General features: G+C 27.9%; 1 non-coding gene across 1 annotated transcript; it reads right to left on the bottom strand.

Moving 5' to 3' along the window:
* Nucleotides 1-4,675: 4,675 nt before the first annotated feature.
* TRNAS-GCU (transfer RNA serine (anticodon GCU)) lies at nucleotides 4,676-4,763 on the bottom strand. Its single transcript has one exon. It is a non-coding gene; the product is annotated as a tRNA-Ser (tRNA).
* Nucleotides 4,764-7,165: the final 2,402 nt, after the last annotated feature.

Here is a 7,165-nt window from a genome sequence, read left to right as displayed (position 1 = left end):
AAACCAAGTCTATAGAACAGAGATAAATATATACATTTATTCACGATCGGATTATATTTGTTTGATATACTGTTGTCAATATAAAAGTTAATGTTGAGAAAAGAACATAATGTAGAAAACCATAAATTGAAATAAAAAATTATTCAATATTTTCTTATTAAATTTATTAAATTTATTAAATTCAATATAATATTTAATTACTATAACTATAAATAAATAGAAATTAAAAATAAAAAAACTAATGACTTGTATTAAATTAGCACTACATATTTAATAAAGATAAATACAAAAAGGTATAGGCGTAAAAAAAATTCGGAGAGAAGTATAAAAAAATCTTGATTGGGTTTACGCAATCAATATAAGTAAAAAAAGTAAGCTTAAATCCCATGTTTTTTTTATGAACAAATAAAATAAATAAAAAAAAATAAAGTTAAAGTTTCAACGAAAAATAAACCATTATTGAATTAGCGATAATGTAAAATTTTATATTTATAGATCCAACTATTTCATTCATTTATTCACTTGATCTTTTTTCTATCTATCTGTCTTATATGAATTTATCTCACTAAAATAAAAATAAATTTTTGTCGTTATAGACGACGACATCTTATGGTAGTAATAATAAATTGAGTAGGAATAGAGCAAGAGAGGGGGAGTTGTATAGAAAGGGTTATGCAAAGTTATATACAAGTCACCCCCTCCCCCCTTTTTTTTATTTATTGTATTTCATTAATTGAATTTAATCTGTTAATTAAGAGAAAGGTCCATAAAAACTCCCGCCTTCTTTGAAATGTCATGAACAGTTCCCGTAGGTTGAGCGCCCTTTTCAAGGAAATATAGAATAGCAGGAACATTTAAATAAGTTTGATTCTTTATCGGATCATAAAAACCCACTTTCCGAAGATCTCTTCCTTCTCTTCTGGATCGAACATCAATTGCAACGATTCGATAAACCGCCCATTGGGATAGATGTAGATGAATAATACCCCCCCCCCTAGAAACGTATAAGAAGTTTTCTCCTCGTACGGCTCAAGAAAATTAGAAATTATGTCTATATATAGAATTTATAATTAATGTCAAATAGATCCATCAAATCATCAAATCAATTAAACTATGATTTAAGTACTTTTTCTTATTCTTGCCCGAAAAAGAAAAAAATCATTCGTATTCACATCCTCCTAACTCAAGTTGGATAACTCTCAAATAATCCAAAGGAAAACCTTTAGGCATTTCCTTTATTGAGCGGTCTCTAACCACGCATTTTTTGTCTGTCTCCTTTAGAATTTATTTTGATTCTTCATTATGATCTATTTTTTGAGACAACTGAAAACGGTATTTACTTGTTCCAGGATTCTTTATCGTTGCCTTGAATCGTTGGGTTTAGACATTACTTCGGTGATCTTTAATCATTTAAAAAAATGGCAGCAACATACCATTTTTGCAATTTCTTTCTATCAAAGAATCATACAAATGGTTGATTCCCATGTGATACACTTTTGATCGAAAGAGTTTTACCAATTCCAATAAATTTTCGTTATGAATTTGAAACTTGTTAGAATTGGATCCTTTCGATTTCTATATCGAAAATATACTTACGAAGTTGTTTCAACTTATTAATTAACACTAACCCTAGATCCATGTCCCTAAAAAATGAATCAATACTTTTTACTCGAGCTCCATCATGATCATGTACTATTTACATCGCAACCCTCAAAAAATGAGGTTTTTCCAGTGGAACAGAACAAACGATGTCGAGCCAAGAGCACCCTCATTCCTATATAATTAATATAAAAAAATGGTGGATGTAAGAATCCACAACCGACCATATCCTTCAAGTCGCACGTTGCTTTCTACCACATCGTTTTAAACGAAGTTTTACCATAACATTTCTCTAGTAGGTTGCTGTAACCAGTATGTAATTGATTCAATTATGGAATCATGAATAATCATTGGTTCGGTCGGTACATAGTAATCTATACTTTTATGAATGGGTAGTTTCTGAAGAAGTCTCAACAAGAATTCAATTTACCCCATATAATATATCTATTTTTTTCTTTTTTAATTTATTAATTTAATGGGGTGGGGAATAAAGACTGATGTAAGGAAGGATTGGGGTTGTTATTATTTTTGATAAATCATAATCGAAAGAAAAGAACTAGGAGATCCCCATATCTATCATATAGACTAAACAAATGTTTCTGAAAGTAATTATTGAAATAAAATAAAGTTTTCAATGAAATAGAACGATAACAAGACATACATATAAGCATTTCCTCATTTTCTGCGTAGTTTATTTGACCTGAAAAATTCAATAATCTTTCTGCAATTTTTACCTAAGGTAATGTAATAAGGTAAAGTGAATAAGATAATAGATTTTGTCTCAATTGTTACATAGATTTACAATTATTCATTAGAATTAGAGAAACCACAAAATACTTAAAAACGAGGTTCAAAGAAAATACATATGTTACGTATGTAACTTGATTGTTTTTTAATGATACTCGGACAGACGCAGACATTGAAATTGGTATTTTTCGTTGACGATTAACTCCTATCTACTCCGTCAATTCTATGAAGATGATGAATCATAAATCAAAAAAGAATCCTATATTATATGTAGTTTAGGGAGTGCTAGACTATTTTGTATAAATGCAAGTTAAAACAAGTCCAGATTAAGTCATTGCTCCTATTTTTTTTTTTACTTTAAACCAGTTAATCCTATTGATTATTGATTATTGATTGAAGTTAATTAGTACCCCAATATCAAACGAACACCCGCGTTTATAATTTATAAATCCACAGAAAATTAATAATCAGACTGCACCACCATTTAAAGTTAAAGTATAGGGAAAAAAGAAAGAGAGGCTTTCGCATTTATATTTAGAATGCATCATTGAAAATTCCAATGGATATAAGAAGTAAGGCTTTTTTTTTTATTTTTATGAGTAACTAATTTAAATATGAAAGGTATGGACATAGAATGAAAAGCCCGTCCCCGGATCTTTTTTTTTATATTATAATAAAAACTCTTTTCTTTTGATCTATGTTCCCATCTTACTTGGATACAAATAGATTCAATTACATCTGTGTGTTATTTGGTGTTATTTGAACACGATTAAATTTGCGAAAAAGATATAATTCAGATAAGAATTAATCATTATAAGAAAAAAGAATCATATTCTATCCAATATTATTATACTCTTAATAAAAAAAAAAAAAGACAATCTTTTATTCTGATATAAAATCGGTATTATGATACGACATATATAATCTGATATGATATATATAATAAGTATGCTCTGGGACGGAAGGATTCGAACCTCCGAATACCGGGACCAAAACCCGTTGCCTTACCACTTGGCCACGCCCCATTTTATATTTCTATTCGACATTAATAAACACTAATATTCTTATTAGTTGTTCGTCAATTATAGTCTAAATATCTATAGAATAGATTGTTACTAGGATTTTGATACATTTAGATATAGAATTAAACGAAATTTATTGATCATTACATATAATTCAATTAAGATATTGTATGAAAGTATGATTTCTTCTATTCTCTTTTAATTTGAGAATTGAAGTATTTTTGGTTGAGTTAGTTCAAATCAAAGAAAAGTTTTTTGGTCTACCTTATTTTTATTTTTTAATTTTTACTCATTTTTTTTATATAACTTAAACTTAAAAAAAAAAAATAACATTATATTATTAAATTATTAATTTTATATTATTAATAACAATAACTCATATTAATAACTCAATCAAAATAAATACAATTATCTTCAAGAACAAAACAAAAAAACAAAACGTTTGTTATGCTTAATATCTTTAGTTTGATCTGTATCTGGTTTAATTCTACTCTTTCTTCAAATAGTTTTTTCTTCGCCAAATTGCCCGAAGCCTACGCTTTTTTGAATCCAATCGTAGATTTTATGCCAGTAATACCTGTGCTATTTTTTCTCTTAGCTTTTGTTTGGCAAGCTGCTGTAAGTTTTCGATGAGATTTTGAATACTGTCCTAGAAAAATTCATGATTTATTATAAAAAAAAGATTCTAACAATTGATAAGATCGGATAAGTCTTATAGTATAAAGCTTCAATTCAAATATTGAAATTCTTGTATCGCCACGATAAGTCTGGAGATCACCCCATTTACTAATTCGGACCCTTTTTTTACATTGAAAGAACCTATTAGAGTCCCCCACAATTAGATATTGTGGGTATGCAAAAAATTTTGTTAATGAAAGACTTGACTCATATTACATTACAAATGAATTTATGAAAATTCCTTTCTATTTCTTCTATTTCTAGCTTTATAAAAACCATTTTTGGTGTCAAAATGCGGTATATGTGGTATAAAAATGGAGAATCTATTCTCTTTTTTTCCAAAAAAATGATCTTGGAGATTGTGTAATGCTTACTCTCAAACTATTTGTTTACACAGTAGTGATATTCTTTGTTTCTCTCTTTATCTTCGGATTCCTATCTAATGATCCAGGACGTAATCCTGGACGTGAAGAATAAAAAATAAAGTTTTTGTTTTCCTTGCTCGATTTTTAAATGTTCTTAGGATTTTATTTATTCCACATCTTTAACTATTAAATAAAAAAATAAAAAAAAAAAAAGACTCGTCGAAATTGAAAGATAAATAAAAAATACCACGTCATTGACAAAAGCGGAAAGAGAGGGATTCGAACCCTCGGTACGAAAAACCCGTACAACGGATTAGCAATCCGACGCTTTAGTCCACTCAGCCATCTCCCCCAATCGAAAAAGGATAATTACTATGTTACATTACACAAAAAGTAAGGTTTGAAAAAAGAGTCTTTCTTTCTTTTATACCATACCTCTTATTTTTATTTTTTATATTCTTTTTATTATATATAATTATATAGTATCTAGACATATAAAATATAAAAAATATTAAAAAATATAGAAACTAAAAGTAATTCCATTGAGATAAAGTAAGGGCTCGAAAGAGATATCTCCAATCCACTATTCCAATGAATATAAATTATAATTCTATAATTATATATATATATATTATAAGTAATAATAGTAATAATATATATTATAAGTAATAAATTATATATTACTACTATATAATTTAATATATAATAAAAGTACCTCTTTGATTTCGTCTCCAAGAGCTTTTTTTAATTCCACAGCCCGGCCTGGTCAGTACCTCGCTGGGCCTTTTTTGTTCCAATGAATCATAGAAAAAATGATTTATTTGATTTGAAAAAAGGATACTTGTTATTGAAACAACAACAATCATAATAAAGACTATTTCGATTCCTATGATACAGAATAGAATCAAAGTGCCATTTCTTAATTATTTGATCTTTCTTTTTTTTATTCCATTTACTTTACTGGAATAAAAAAAAGAAAGAATGGAACCATATATTCTTGCAGAATTTTATGTTTTGGCGTACATTATCGAACCGTATCCGTCAATGTCAAAGCACCCCCATCAAAAAAAGGTGTTATTTAGTTATTTAAATGACTCCTCTTTCCCTAATTTAATCGGGCTCCTTGAACAAAGCACGTCAACGCTCTAATTTTCATGATTCTTTTCTGATCCTATCTTCTTAATTATTATGGCTAATTTTTTTGTTCGACAAAGGATACATTTATATACAATAATCACATTGTAGCGGGTATAGTTTAGTGGTAAAAGTGTGATTCGTTCTATTAATCCCGTAATAGTTAAGGGGTCCCTTCGGAATGTTTGATTACTATTCCGATCAAAAACTTTATTTCTTAAAAGGATTTAATCCTTTACCTATCAATGAAAGATTCGAGGAAGAATGGACATTCTCGTGATTTATATCCAAAAGATTCAATTAGAAATTAAAAAAAAAATTGGATTATGAAATTACGAAACATAATTTGTTTTTAAATTGGATCAATACTTCCAATTGAATGAGTATGAGTAAAGTATCCATGGATAAAGAGAGAAGGGAGTATTTCTAATCGTAACTAAATCTTCAATTTTATGATTTGTATGTATAAGAGAGATTGAAGCAAAATAGCTATTAAACAATGACTTTGGTTTACTAGAGACATCGACATATTGTTTTAGCTCGGTGGAAACAAAATCCTTTTCCTAAGGATTCTTTCAAATAGAAATAGAGAACGAAGTAACTAGAAAGATTGTTAGAATCCCCCTCTTCTATAGGGATCATCTAGAAAGCGGGTTGTTTTGAATGCATTCAAACGGAAAAGCTGACATAGATGTTATGGGCCGAAATTCTTTTTTCATTTTTTTTTTATTTCGTTTACATCTGACATCTGTGGAATTTATCCATCTTCCATAAAGGAGCCGAATGAAACCAAAGTTTCACGTTCGGTTTTGAATTAGAGACGTTAAAAATGATGAATCAACGTCGACTATAACCCCTAGCCTTCCAAGCTAACGATGCGGGTTCGATTCCCGCTACCCGCTTATATCTCTATATTTATTATTCTAGATTTAATATATATATATTATAGATATTATATCTAGAATAATTTATTCATTTATATTTATTATATATTAAAATTAACATTAATTATATTAATATATTAAATAATATAAAAATAATATAATTAATCAGATTAATGTAATTAATCTAATTTAATGTAATTAATATACCGAATCGTTGAATTGAATGTGCAATTTTTGGAATTCTCTCACATATTCTTTTTTTCAGAAAAAAAGATGTGACAATTAAACTAAGAAAAAAAAAAAGCGTCCATTGTCTAATGGATAGGACAGAGGTCTTCTAAACCTTTAGTATAGGTTCAAATCCTATTGGACGCAATTTATTTCCATATATTTTGTTATATTTCTTTCTACTAGGTATTTTGAATGATTTGAATAAGAGACGCTTATACTTAACTATATATTATAATATTATAGTTATAACTTCTTTTTATAGTTATAATTTATTTTATCTTAATATGAAATCTATTATATTATAGAATATGAAATATATTAATAATTTCATAATATAAACTATAATAAAAAAGAAAAAATTAGAAAGTTATCTAAAAGAATTTTTTTATACATACTTGTTCCTGAAGTAGAAATTATACTTGTTCCTGAAGTAGAAAGCGTTCCATTTGTTCTTGAATAGCTTCTTTCAAAAGGGCTTCTGCTTCCTCAGTGAATGTCTTGGTGG

The sequence above is a fragment of the Corylus avellana genome, unplaced genomic scaffold, assembly GCF_965113065.1.
Source record: "Corylus avellana unplaced genomic scaffold, dhCorAvel1.hap1.2 HAP1_SCAFFOLD_142, whole genome shotgun sequence".
Taxonomy (NCBI): Eukaryota; Viridiplantae; Streptophyta; class Magnoliopsida; order Fagales; family Betulaceae; genus Corylus; species Corylus avellana.
The sequence above is the reverse complement of the archived record's forward strand: the minus strand, read 5'-3'. Positions and strand labels throughout refer to the sequence as shown.